This window comes from Oncorhynchus keta, unplaced genomic scaffold (assembly GCF_023373465.1).
Source record: "Oncorhynchus keta strain PuntledgeMale-10-30-2019 unplaced genomic scaffold, Oket_V2 Un_contig_3604_pilon_pilon, whole genome shotgun sequence".
Lineage (NCBI taxonomy): Eukaryota > Metazoa > Chordata > Actinopteri > Salmoniformes > Salmonidae > Oncorhynchus > Oncorhynchus keta.
In genome coordinates, this window is record NW_026287332.1 from 1 (window position 1) to 14,161 (window position 14,161).

Sequence of the window (14,161 nt, forward strand, 5' to 3'; positions counted from 1 at the left end):
ACAGGAGTACAGCATTACAGGAGTACAGCATTACAGGAGTAGAGAAGTACAGCATTACAGGAGTACAGCATTACAGGCGTACAGTATTACAGGTGTACAGCGTTACAGGAGTACAGCATTACAGGAGTACAGCGTTACAGGAGTACAGCATTACAGGAGTACAGCATTACAGGTGAAGTACAGCATTACAGGAGTACAGCATTACAGGAGTAAGAAGTGAGTACAGGAGAATATTACAGGAGTACAGCATTACAGGAGTACAGCATTACAGGAGTAGAGGAGTACAGCATTACAGGAGAACATTACAGGATTACAGCATTACATGGAGATTAGAGGAGAACATTACAGGATGTACAGCATTACAGGAGTAGCAGGAGAATATTACAGGAGTACAGCATTACAGGCAGTAGAGGAGTACAGCATTACAGGAGTAAGTACAGCATTACAGGAGTAGAGGAGTACAGATTAGATGAGTACAGCATTACAGGAGTACAGCATTACAGGAGAATATTACAGCGATTACAGGAGTACAGCATTACAGGCGTACAGCATTACAGGCGTACAGCATTACAGGCGTACAGCATTACAGGAGTACAGCATTACAGGCGTACAGCATTACAGGCGTACAGTATTACAGCATTACAGGCGTACAGCATTACAGGAGTACAGCATTACAGGAGTACAGCATTACAGGAGTACAGCGATGCAGGAGTAGAGAAGTTAGCAGCATTACGGGAGTACAGCATTACAGTGTTACAGGCGTACAGCGTTACAGGCGTACAGCGTTACAGGAGTACAGCGTTACAGGAGTACAGCATTACAGGAGTACAGCATTACAGGAGAATATTACAGGATTAGAGCATTACAGGAGTACAGCATTACAGGAGTACAGCATTACAGGCGTACAGCATTACAGGTGTACAGCATTACAGGAGTAGAAGTACAGCATTACAGGAGTACAGCATTACAGGAGTACAGCATTACAGGAGTACAGCATTACAGGAGTACAGCATTACAGGCGTACAGTATTACAGGCGTACAGCATTACAGGAGTAGAGAAGTAGTGTACCTTGCAGATCTGTGAGGCGTAGTGCAGGAGCTTCTTGTAGTCGAAGCGGGCCTTGTTCTTGATGAGGTAGTCCCTCAGACTGCCGTAGGGGAGGTACTCCATGATGAGACGCAGGTTCCTCCGGCCTAGGAATAGGGGAGGAAGAGGGTCAGACAGGCACCCAACAGAGGGAGGGAGAGAGAGGGTCAGACAGACACAGAACAGAGGGTCAGACAGACACAGAACAGAGGGTCAGAGAGGAACGCAACAGAGGGAGAGAGAGGCTCAGACAGACACAGACAGAACAGAGGGCCAGAGAGAGAACAGAGGGTCAGAGAGAGAACAGAGGGTCAGTCAGACAGAACAGAGGGTCAGAGAGTATTACAACAGAGGAAGAGGAGATCAGGGTCTTACTCCATTTATTTGTATTTTTATGGAGAGCTACAGTCTGAACTTGTCCAATAAGAACAGATGTTTGTTTTACCTTGCAAAATGTCTTATTACAGTGTACGCTGAGGGCCCCTCTCTTCAGGGGCCCTCAGCCGTTCCTGATTGAACTGGTCAGCTAATTAACAAGCCCCTGATTAGGGAAATCAGTCCACGGCTACAATAACATTGTGAAATATCTGGAGGTCCCAGAGGAAAAGGTTTGAAAACCTCTGCACTACTAAACACAACCCTGGCCTGTCTTTCACAAAATGGACACGATGAACTGATCTCCTGCCTTGGTAATTCACCCATGCTATTGTTTGAGGAGAGTGTACAATTATGAACTTGAAAATGTATTAATAAACCAATTAGTCACATTTGGGTAGTCTTGAGACAACATTTTGAACAGATATGCAATGGTTCATTGGATCTGTCTAAAACTTTACACATACACTGCTGTCATCTAGTGGCCAGAATCCAAATTGTGCCTTGGCTGGAATAATACATTATGGCCTTTCTCTTGCATTTCAAAGATGAAACAAGAAACAAACAAGAAAAGCATGTTTTTTTCTTTGTATTATTTTATACCAGATCTAGGGTAGCCTAGTGGTTAGAGTGTAGAGGCGGCAGGGTAGCCTAGTGGTTAGAATGTAGAGGCGGCAGGGTAGCCTAGTGGTTAGAGTGTTGGACTAGCAACCTGAAGGTTGCAAGTTCAAATCCCCAAGCTGACAAGGTACAAATATGTTGTTCTGCTCCTGAACAGGCAGTTAACCCACAGTTCCTAGGCCGTCATTGAAAATAAGAATTTGTTCTTAACTGACTTGCCTAGTTAAATAAAGGTAAAAATATATATATTCTCCTACATTCATTTCACATTTCCACAAACTTTAAAGTGTTTCCTTTCAAATGGTACCAAGAAAATGCATATCCTTGGTTCAGAGTCCGTAGACCTGGGTATGTCATTTTAGGTCAAAATGGGGAAAAAAGGGGCCAATCCTTAAGATGCACTGATTCCCTGCCTTGGTGATTTAAGTTTCTCTAGTTATGATGATGGTAAATCTCACCAGCACTGTAACACACTCCCTTGTACTTGACGATGTTGTCATGCTGAAGGGACTTGAGGATCTCTATCTCACGTTCAAAGTCTCGGAGGTGTTCTGCTGTGCTGTGCTGCAGCTTCTTGACAGCCACAACCTCCCCAGTGTTATCCTGCAGAGGGTCATACCTACACATCTCCACACTGCCAAAGTTACCCTGAGAGAGAGAAGAGAGAGAAGGAGTTAGAGAGAGGGGGAATAAAAAGTGTGGAGAGGGAGGGAGTTAGAGAGAGTAAAATGTGCAGAGGGAGTGAAAAGAGGAAAAAGAGCGACAGAGCGACTCCCATATCTATTGAGCAAAATACCACAGTGTGACATCACAGCAGCAAGATTTGTGACCTGTTGCCACAAGAAAAGGTCAACCAGTGAAGAACAAACACCTTTGTAAATACAAGCATAAATATGGGTTATTTATTTTCCCTTTTGTACTTTAACCATTTGTACATAGTTACATTTGTAATGTCTTTATTCTTTGGGAACTTCTGTTAGTGTAATGTTTACTGTTCCTTTTTATTGTTTATTTCACTTTAGTATATTATCTACTTCACTTGCTTTGGCAACGTTAACATATGTTTCCCATGACAATAAAGCCCTTGACTTGAATTGAGACAGAGTGAGTGACAGAGAGACAGAGAGTGAGTTAGAGACAGAAATGAGAAGTGACAGAGAGACAGAGAGTGAGTGAGTAGAGACAGAGAATGACAGAGAGTGACAGAGAGACAGAGAGTGAGAGACAGAGAGTGAGTGAGAGACAGAGAGTGACAGAGAGAGTGAGTGAGAGAGAGAGAGAGTGAGTGAGAGACAGAGAGTGAGTGAGAGAGAGAGTGAGTGAGAGACAGAGAGTGAGAGACAGAGAGTGAGTGAGAGACAGAGAGTGACAGCGAGAGTGAGTGAGAGACAGAGAGTGAGTGAGAGACAGAGAGTGAGAGACAGAGAGTGAGTGGGAGAGACAGAGAGTGAGTGAGAGACAGAGAGACAGAGAGTGAGTGACAGAGAGACAGAGAGTGAGTGACAGAGAGTGAGTGACAGAGAGACAGAGAGTGAGTGACAGAGAGTAGCAGAGAAGAAGTGAGTGAGAGACAGAGAGTGAGTGAAGAGACAGAGAGTGAGTGAGAGACAGAGAGTGAGTGAGACAGAGAGTGAGTGAGAGACGGACAGAGTGAGTAGAGAGAGACAGAGAGTGAGTGAGAGACAGAGAGTGAGTGACAGAGAGACAGAGAGACTGGTGACGTGTGTGTGTTGTCGAACCTTGCCCAGCTGCTTGAGGAAGATGAGATGTCTCTCTTCAAACTGAGCAGGGTTTTGGTTCTCAAAGGCCCCTGGGAACCCAAACCCTCTGGCCCTGTTGGGCACCATGTCACTCTCCACCAGCAACTCATAGTCTGCAGCAGGAGACAAGACACAATCAACACCTTCTGGAAATAAACCAAAACATACATACATCCTAATCTAGCATACATTTTTTACCCAAAAGTGTCAGAGAACTGTCAACACTGACAGTGACCTAATAGCCTACATTCAGTATATCTTGCAGTCCATGCGAGAATGGAACTGACGTTGGCAGTGCCATGGTTTAACACACCGAGCCACTGGAACAGCATCAGTGAAATCACTAGTAGGACATGTTTGTCAGTCTGCAGAGCACTAGAAAGAGAGGAGACGACCGACCAGGTGTGAAGAGGCTGTTGAGGTCTCTGATAACAGCTCTGAAGGAGGGTCTGTTGGACGGCTCATAGTCCATACAGCTGTTGATCAGGTTGGCCAGCTCTGTCCACTTAGGAGCAGGCAGCTGGTGATGGTCTTCATAGAACAGACGTTTCTACAGAGGACAATAACGTCAACTATAAACAGAGGAACTCTAATACCTTACTAATAATGGATTATTATGCTGTGCATGACAGTTGGATGGTGTTTTTTAACAAGACAAAGACAAATAACCTGATGAAGACAATGTCAGAAGACAGTTTTAGTCTCAGTGTCCAGACAAGAGAACAGTACATCAACTATGTCTCTCTAAACATAACATACTGTAACATACCAGTAAACTGAGGCACAAAACCCTCAGGTTGGACATCTTCGACTTTGATTTAAATTGATTTGATTTCCTGCTTGTAAAAACCACCTTGATATTTGGCTGTAATTTACAGTGGGGCAATACCAACAATGAGACAGAAACAGGAGATGGAGTCCTGCCTTATAGACCGTTCTGGCTCGCACAAGGCTTACCATTACTGACTAAATTAAATTATATTAGAATTATATATCAATATATATATATAGCAAAATATAAATATTCCATGAAAAGTGTTAATTGCACCTCCAGAAATCCTTACCTTGGAGCAGTCCAGTGTGCTGAGTGGTCTGTCTCCTCCACTACAGATCTCCCACAGAGTGGTGCCGAAGGCCCACTTATCTGTAGCCAGAGTCATGATGTCTGTCCTCCCAAACACTCTGAGGTACCCAGGGGATGCGCTCCACAAGGACTGGAGGGACAGTGGAGGACAGGATGATGGGATGGGAATACATAGAGTACACAGACATTAAATATACCCCTTCCTGACTTCCTGAGTTGCTGTTCTTATTTGTTTCTGCGTTGTATGCTTTAGCTGTTAGTGTATAAAACATTAGGAACAAACACCCAGTGATGCCTTGTGTCGCTGTGTAACCAAGCCAAACAGTCGACACATAGTATTGTAAAACAACGTGCAAAAGTTCAGTAAAGTACAATTTCTTAGTACAGTATCTTTGTAATAACTAATACGCAGGGTCGGTAATTACCATCTTTGGGCAGCACAGTGATGCTGATTCCAGGGTCACTCAGTTTGATGAAGGGGGTTCCCATTCTTCCTGTCCTCCTCTCGGATCAACAGGACGCTTCTGGCACACACGTTCCCATGGACCAGGCTCTTGTCCTCCTGTTATTAAATTGAACATGGCGGACTGATTAGTGGCTGATTGAACACAAAAGTTACACCATTACGGAGATATCTGCCACTTAGCAGATTCAGTTGTATTCAATGTGTTTATTGGACAAAGAGGAGAAAGTGGGAAAGATAGGGAGGGGGGTTAATTGATGGATTGATTGATTGGTCTTACCAGGTAATGCATAGCCCAGGCCAGCTGCTTGGCCACCTCTAGCTTCCAGGTGATGTTCACAGAGCTTCTTCTTCTTCAGGTATGTATCCAGGGAGCCAAACTTCCCATATTCCTGCACCATCATGTCTGAAAGGGTTAGAATTCAACAAATTACAGCTGGACCAGTGGAGCACATCTACTAAAGGGGCTTAAAACTGCTAACAGAGGCTAACAGAGGAAAGGTTGGGATGGAGACAGAGGAGGCTAACAGAGGAAAAGGTTGGGATGGAGACAGAGGGAGGCTAACAGAGGAAAAGGTTGGGATGGGAGGTAGACTAACAGAGGAAAAGGTTGGGATGGAGGTAGGCTAACAGAGGAAAAGGTTGGGATGGAGACAGAGGGGAGGCTAACAGAGGAAAAGGTTGGGATGGAGACAGAGGAGGCTAACAGAGAAAGGGTTGGGATGGAGACAGAGGAGACTAACAGAGGAAAAGGTTGGGGTGGAGACAGAGGGAGGCTAACAGAGGAAAAGGTTGGGATGGAGACAGAGGAGGCTAACAGAGGAAAAGGTTGGGATGGAGACAGAGGAGGCTAACAGAGGAAAAGGTTGGGATGGAGGTAGACTAACAGAGGAAAAGGTTGGGATGGAGGTAGGCTAACAGAGGAAAAAGGTTGGGATGGAGACAGAGGAGGCTAACAGAGGAAAAGGTTGGGATGGAGACAGAGGAGGCTAACAGAGGAAAGGGTTGGGATGGAGACAGAGGGAGGCTAACAGAGGAAAAGAGGGTTGGGATGGAGACAGAGGAGGCTAACAGAGGAAAGGGTTGGGATGGAGACAGAGGGAGGCTAACAGAGGAAAGGGTTGGGATGGAGACAGAGGAGGCTAACAGAGGAAAGGGTTGGGATGGAGACAGAGGAGACTAACAGAGGAAAAGGTTGGGATGGAGACAGAGGAGGCTAACAGAGAAAAAAGGTTGGGATGGAGGTGGAGGAGACTAACAGAGGAAAAGGTTGGAGATGGAGGTAGAGGAGACCTAGAGGGATGGAACAGAGACTAACAGAGAGGAAAAGGTTGGGATGGAGGACAGAGGGAGGCTAACAGAGGAAAAGGTTGGGATGGAGACAGAGGAGGCTAACAGAGGAAAAGGTTGGGATGGAGGTAGAGGTAGACTAAACAGAGGAAAAGGTTGGGATGGAGACAGAGGACTAACAGAGGAAAAGGTTGGGATGGAGACAGAGGTTGGGGAGGCTAACAGAGGAAAAGGTTGGGATGGAGGTAGTAGGTTGGGATGGAGGGAGGTAGACTAACAGAGGAAAAGGTTGGGATGGAGGTAGAGGTAGGAGGTGACTAACAGAGGAAAAGGTTGGGATGGAGGGAGGTAGACTAACAGAGGAAAAGGTTGGATGGAGGTAGAGGTAGACTAACAGAGGAAAAGTTTGGGATGGAGGGAGTAGAAAAAGGCTGGGATGTGGAGGCAGAGGTAGACTAACAGAGGAAAAGGTTGGGATGGAGGAGACTAACAGAGGAAAAGGTTGAGATGGAGGTAGGGAGACTAACAGAGGAAAAGGTTGGGATGGAGTATGGGAGAAAAGGTTGGGATGGAGGGAGACTAACATAGGAAAAGGTTGAGATGGAGACTAACAGAGGAAAAGGTGGGATGGAGGTAGACTAACAGAGGAAAAGGATGAGATGGAGGTAGACTAACAGAGGAAAAGGTTGGGATGGAGGGAGACTAACAGAGGAAAAGGTTGAGATGGAGGTAGACTAACAGAGGAACAGTTTGGGATGGAGGGAGACTAACATAGAAAAGGTTGAGATGGAGAGAGACTGGATGAGATGGAGGTTGACTAACAGAGGAAAAGGATGAGATGAGGGACTAACAGGAAAAGGATGATGGAGGTAGAGGGAGGCTAACAGAGGAAAAGGTTGGGATGGAGGTAGACTAACAGAGGAAAAGGTTGGGATGGAGGGAGTAAACAGAGGAAAAAGAGATGGAGGGAGACTAACAGAGGAAAAGGATGAGATGGAGGGAGACTAACAGAGGAAAAGGATGAGATGGAGATAACAGAGGAAAAGGATGAGATGGAGGTAGAGGAGGCTAACAGAGGAAAAGGTTGGGATGGAGGAAGACTAACAGAGGAAAATGGGATGAGATAGGAAAAGGTTGAGATGGAGGGGAGACTAACAGAGGAAAAGGTTGGGATGGAGGTAGATAACAGAGAAAAAGGATGAGATGGAGGAGGCTAACAGAGGAAAAGGTTGGGATGGAGGTAGATGTAGACTAACAGAGGAAAAGGTTGGGATGGAGGTAGAGGTAGACTAACAGAGAAAAAGGTTGGGATGGAGGTAGACTAACAGAGGAAAAGGTTGGGATGGTAGATGTAGACTAACAGAGGAAAAGGTTGGGATGGAGGTAGAGGTAGACTAACAGAGAAAAAGGTTGGGATGGAGGTAGACTAACAGAGGAAAAGGTTGGGATGGAGGTAGACTAACAGAGGAAAAGGTTGGGATGGAGGGAGACTAACAGAGGAAAAGGTTGAGATGGAGGTAGAGGTAGACTAACAGTGGAAAAGGTTGGGATGGAGGGAGACTAACAGAGGAAAAGGTTGGGATGGAGGTAGAGGTAGACTAACAGAGGAAAAGGTTGGGATGGAGGTAGAGGTAGACTAACAGAGAAAAAGGTTGGGATGGAGGTAGACTAACAGAGGAAAAGGTTGGGATGGAGGTAGACTAACAGAGGAAAAGGTTGGGATGGAGGGAGACTAACAGAGGAAAAGGTTGAGATGGAGGTAGAGGTAGACTAACAGAGAAAAAGGTTGGGATGGAGGTAGACTAACAGAGGAAAAGGCTTGGGATGGAGGTAGACTAACAGAGGAAAAGGTTGAGATGGAGGAGAGGTAGACTAACAGAGGAAAAGGTTGGGATGGAGGTAGACTAACAGAGGAAAAGGTTGGGATGGAGGTAGACTAACAGAGGAAAAGGATGAGATGGAGGTTGACTAACAGAGGAAAAGGATGAGATGGAGGTTGACTAACAGAGGAAAAAGGTTGAGATGGAGGTAGAGGGAGGCTAACAGAGGAAAAGGTTGGGATGGAGGTAGACTAACAGAGGAAAAGGTTGGGATGGAGGGAGACCAACATAGAAAAGGTTGGATGGAGGAGACTAACAGAGGAAAAGGTTGGGATGGAGGTAGACTCAACAGAGAAAAGGATGAGATGGAGGTAGACTAACAGAGGAAAAGGTTGGGATGGAGGGAGACTAACAGAGGAAAAGGTTGAGATGGAGGTAGACTAACAGAGGAACAGTTTGGGATGGAGGGAGACTAACAGAGGAAAAGGTTGGGATGGAGAGAGACAACAGAGGAAAAGGATGAGATGGAGGTTGACTAACAGAGGAAAAGGATGAGATGGAGGTGACTAACAGAGGAAAAGGATGAGATGGACAGAGGGAGGCTAACAGAGGAAAAGGTTGGGATGGAGGTAGACCAACAGAGGAAAAAGGTTGGGATGGAGGGAGACTAACAGAGGAAAAGGTTGAGATGGAGGAGACTAACAGAGGAAAAGGATGAGATGGAGGTTGACTAACAGAGGAAAAGGATGGGATGGAGGTAGAGGAGGCTAACAGAGGAAAAGGTTGGGATGGAGGAAGACTAACAGAGGAAAAGGTTGGGATGGAGGACTAGAAAATGAGATGGAGGGAGACTAACAGAGGAAAAGGTTGGGATGGAGGGACCAACAGAGGAAAAGGATGAGATGGAGGTAGACTAACAGAGGAAAAGGTTGGGATGGAGGTAGATGTAGACTAACAGAGGAAAAGGTTGGGATGGAGGAGAGGTAGACTAACAGAGAAAAAGGTTGGGATGGAGGTAGACCAACAGAGGAAAAGGTTGGGATGGAGGTAGATGTAGACTAACAGAGGAAAAGGTTGGGATGGAGGGAGCAGACTAACAGAGGAAAAGGTTGGGATGGAGGTAGAGAAAAGGTTGGGATGGAGGTAGACTAACAGAGGAAAAGGTTGGGATGGAGGAGACTAACAGAGGAAAAAGGTTGAGATGGAGGTAGAGGTAGACTAACATGGAAAAGGTTGGGATGGAGGGAGACTAACAGAGGAAAAGGTTGGGATGGAGGGAGACTAACAGAGGAAAAAGGTTGGGATGGAGGTAGAGGCAGGACTAACAGAGGAAAAGGTTGGGATGGAGGTAGACTAACAGAGGAAAAGGTTGGGATGGAGGTAGACTAACAGAGGAAAAGGTTGGGATGGAGGGAGACTAACAGAGGAAAAGGTTGAGATGGAGGTAGAGGTAGACTAACAGAGAAAAAGGTTGGGATGGAGGTAGACTAACAGAGGAAAAGGTTGGGATGGAGGTAGACTAACAGAGGAAAAGGTTGAGATGGAGGTAGAGGTAGACTAACAGAGGAAAAGGTTGGGATGGAGGTAGACTAACAGAGGAAAAGGTTGGGATGGAGGTAGACTAACAGAGGAAAAGGTTGGGATGGAGGTAGACTAACAGAGGAACAGGTTGGGATGGAGGGAGAGGTAGACTAACAGAGGAAAAGGTTGGGATGGAGGTAGAGGTAGACTAACAGAGGAAAAGGTTGGGATGGAGGTAGAGGTAGACTAACAGAGGAAAAGGTTGGGATGGAGGTAGAGGGAGTCTAACAGAGGAAAAGGTTGGGATGGAGGTAGAGGGAGGCTAACAGAGGAAAAGGTTGGGATGGAGGTAGACTAACAGAGGAAAAGGTTGGGATGGAGGTAGAGGTAGACTAACAGAGGAACAGGTTGGGATGGAGGTAGAGGTAGACTAACAGAGGAACAGGTTGGGATGGAGGTAGACTAACAGAGGAAAAGGTTGGGATGGAGGTAGAGGTAGACTAACAGAGGAAAAGGTTGGGATGGAGGTAGACTTACAGAGGAAAAGGTTGAGATGGAGGTAGAGGTAGACTAACAGAGGAAAAGGTTGGGATGGAGGTAGAGGTAGACTAACAGAGGAAAAGGTTGGGATGGAGGTAGACTAACAGAGAAAAGGTTGGGATGGAGGTAGACTAACAGAGGAAAAGGTTGGGATGGAGGTAGACTAACAGAGGAAAAGGTTGGGATGGAGGTAGAGGTAGACTAACAGAGGAAAAGGTTGGGATGGAGGTAGAGGTAGACTAACAGAGGAAAAGGTTGGGATGGAGGTAGAGGTAGACTAACAGAGGAACAGGTTGGGATGGAGGGAGACTAACAGAGGAAAAGGTTGAGATGGAGGTTGACTAACAGAGGAGAAGGTTGAGATGGAGGTAGAGGTAGACTAACAGAGGAAAAGGTTGGGATGGAGGTAGAGGTAGACTAACAGAGGAACAGGTTGGGATGGAGGGAGACTAACATAGGAAAAGGTTGAGATGGAGGGAGACTAACAGAGGAAAAGGTTGAGATGGAGGTAGAGGTAGGCTAACAGAGGAAAAGGTTGGGATGGAGGTAGACTAACAGAGGAAAAGGTTGGGATGGAGGTAGATGTAGACTAACAGAGGAACATGTTGGGATGGAGGGAGAGGTAGACTAACAGAGGAAAAGGTTGAGATGGAGGTAGAGGTAGACTAACAGAGGAAAAGGTTGGGATGGAGGGAGACTAACAGAGGAAAAGGTTGAGATGGAGGTAGACTAACAGAGGAAAAGGTTGAGATGGAGGTAGACTAACAGAGGAAAAGGTTGAGATGGAGGTAGACTAACAGAGGAAAAGGTTGAGATGGAGGTAGACTAACAGAGGAAAAGATTGGGATGGAGGTAGACTAACAGAGGAAAAGGTTGGGATGGAGGTAGAGGTAGACTAACAGAGGAACAGGTTGGGATGGAGGTAGACTAACAGAGGAAAAGGTTGAGATGGAGGTAGAGGTAGACTAACAGAGGAAAAGGTTGGGATGGAGGTAGACTAACAGAGGAAAAGGTTGAGATGGAGGTAGAGGTAGACTAACAGAGGAAAAGGTTGGGATGGAGGTAGACTAACAGAGGAAAAGGTTGGGATGGAGGTAGAGGTAGACTAACAGAGGAAAAGGTTGGGATGGAGGTAGACTAACAGAGGAAAAGGTTGAGATGGAGGTAGACTAACAGAGGAACAGGTTGGGATGGCGGTAGACTAACAGAGGAAAAGGTTGAGATGGAGGTAGACTAACAGAGGAACAGGTTGGGATGGAGGTAGACTAACAGAGGAAAAGGTCGAGATGGAGGTAGAGGTAGACTAACAGAGAAAAAGGTTGGGATGGAGGTAGACTAACAGAGGAAAAGGTTGGGATGGAGGTAGACTAACAGGAAAAGGTTGGGATGAGGGAGACTAACAGAGGAAAAGGTTGGGATGGAGGTAGACTAACAGAGGAAAAGGTTGGGATGGAGGTAGACTAACAGAGGAAAAGGTTGGGATGGAGGTAGAGGTAGACTAACAGAGGAAAAGGTTGGGATGGAGGTAGACTAACAGAGGAAAAGGTTGGGATGGAGGTAGAGGTAGACTAACAGAGGAAAAGGTTGGGATGGAGGTAGAGGTAGACTAACAGAGGAAAAGGTTGGGATGGAGGGAGACTAACAGAGAAAAGGCTGATGGATGGAGACTAACAGTGGAAAGGCTGGGATGGAGGGAGACTAACAGAGGAAAAGGTTGGGATGGAGGTAGAGGAGACTAACAGAGGAAAAGGTTGGGATGGAGGTAGAGTGTAGACTAACAGAGAAAAAGGTTGGGATGGAGGTAGACTAACAGGGAAAAGGTTGGGATGGAGGTAGACTAACAGAGGAAAAGGCTGGGATGGAGGGAGACTAACAGAGGAAAAGGTTGAGATGGAGGTAGAGGTAGACTAACAGAGAAAAAGGTTGGGATGGAGCAGACTAACAGAGGAAAAATGGAGGTAGACTGAGGAAAATGAGATGGACAGACTAACAGTGGAAAAGGCTGGGATGGAGGGAGACTAACAGAGGAAAAGGTTGAGGAGGTGGTAGACTAACAGAGAAAAAGGTTGGGATGGAGGGCTAACAGAGGAAAAGGCTGGGATGGAGGTAGACTAACAGAGGAAAAGGTTGGGATGGAGGTAGTTGGGATGGAGGTAGAGGTAGACTAACAGAGGAAAAGGTTGGGATGGAGGTAGACAGAGAAAAGGTTGGGATGGAGGTAGACTAACAGAGGAAAAGGTTAGGTTGGGGATGGAGGAACAGAGGGAGGTAGACTAACAGAGGAAAAGTTGGGATGGAGGTAGAGGTAGATAACAGAGGAAAAGGTTGGGATGGAGGTAGAGGGACTAACAGAGGAAAGGGTTGATGGATGGAGACTAACAGGAGGAAAAGGTTGGGATGGAGGCAGAGGAGTCTAACAGAGGAAAGGTTGGGATGGAGGCAGAGGAGACAGAAAAGGTTGGGATGGAGGTAGACTAACAGAGGAAAAAGGTTGGGATGGAGGTAGAGGTAGATGGAGGAACAGGTTGGGATGGAGGTAGAGGTAGACTAACAGAGGAACAGGTTGGGATGGAGTAGTCAACAGAGGAAAAGGTTGGGATGGACTAGACAGGAGGAAAAGGTTGGGATGGAGACAGAGGAAAAGGCTGAGATGGGAGGTAGAGTAGACTAACAGAGGAAAAGGTTGGGATGGAGGTAGAGGGAGACTAACAGAGGAAAAGGTTGGGATGGAGGTAGACTAACAGAGAAAAGGTTGGGATGGAGGTAGACTAACAGAGGAAAAGGTTGGGATGGAGGTAGACTAACAGAGGAAAAAGGCTGGGATGGAGGTAGAGGCAGACTAACAGAGGAAAAGGTTGGGATGGAGGTGGAGACTAACAGAGGAAAAGGTTGGGATGGAGGTAGACTAACAGAGGAAAAGGTTGGGATGGAGGTAGAGGTAGACTAACAGAGGAACAGGTTGGGATGGAGGGAGACTAACATAGGAAAAGGTTGAGATGGAGGGAGACTAACTGAGGAAAAGGTTGAGATGGAGGCTGACTAACAGAGGAGAAGGTTGAGATGGAGGTGGTAGGCTAACAGAGGAGGGGAGGTAGACTAACAGAGGAAAAGGTTGGGATGGAGGTAGAGGTAGACTAACAGAGGAAAAGGTTGGGATGGAGGTAGACCAACAGAGGAAAAGGTTGGGATGGAGGTAGATGAGATAACAGAGGAACATGTTGGGATGGAGGGAGAGGTAGACTAACAGAGGAAAAGGTTGAGATGGAGGTAGAGGTAGACTAACAGAGGAAAAAGGTTGGGATGGAGGGAGACTAACAGAGGAAAAGGTGAGATGGAGGTAGACTGGAAAAGGTATGGAGGTAGACTAACAGAGGAAAAGGTTGGGATGGAGGTAGACTAACAGAGGAAAAGGTTGGGATGGAGGTAGACTAACAGAGGAAAAGGTTGGGATGGAGGTAGAGGTAGACCAACAGAGGAACAGGCTGGGAGAGGGAGAGAAAAGGTTGGGATGGAGGTAGAGGTAGACTAACAGAGGAAAAGGTTGGGATGGAGGTAGACTAACAGAGAAAAGGTTGGGAGGTAGAGGTAGACTAACAGAGG

The 14,161-nt window shown here is 46.4% G+C and overlaps 1 pseudogene; it reads right to left on the minus strand.

Moving 5' to 3' along the window:
• Positions 1-491: 491 nt before the first annotated feature.
• The window catches only part of LOC118391623 (tyrosine-protein kinase JAK2-like), a 38,308-nt pseudogene continuing 24,638 nt past the window's right edge, over positions 492-14,161 (minus strand).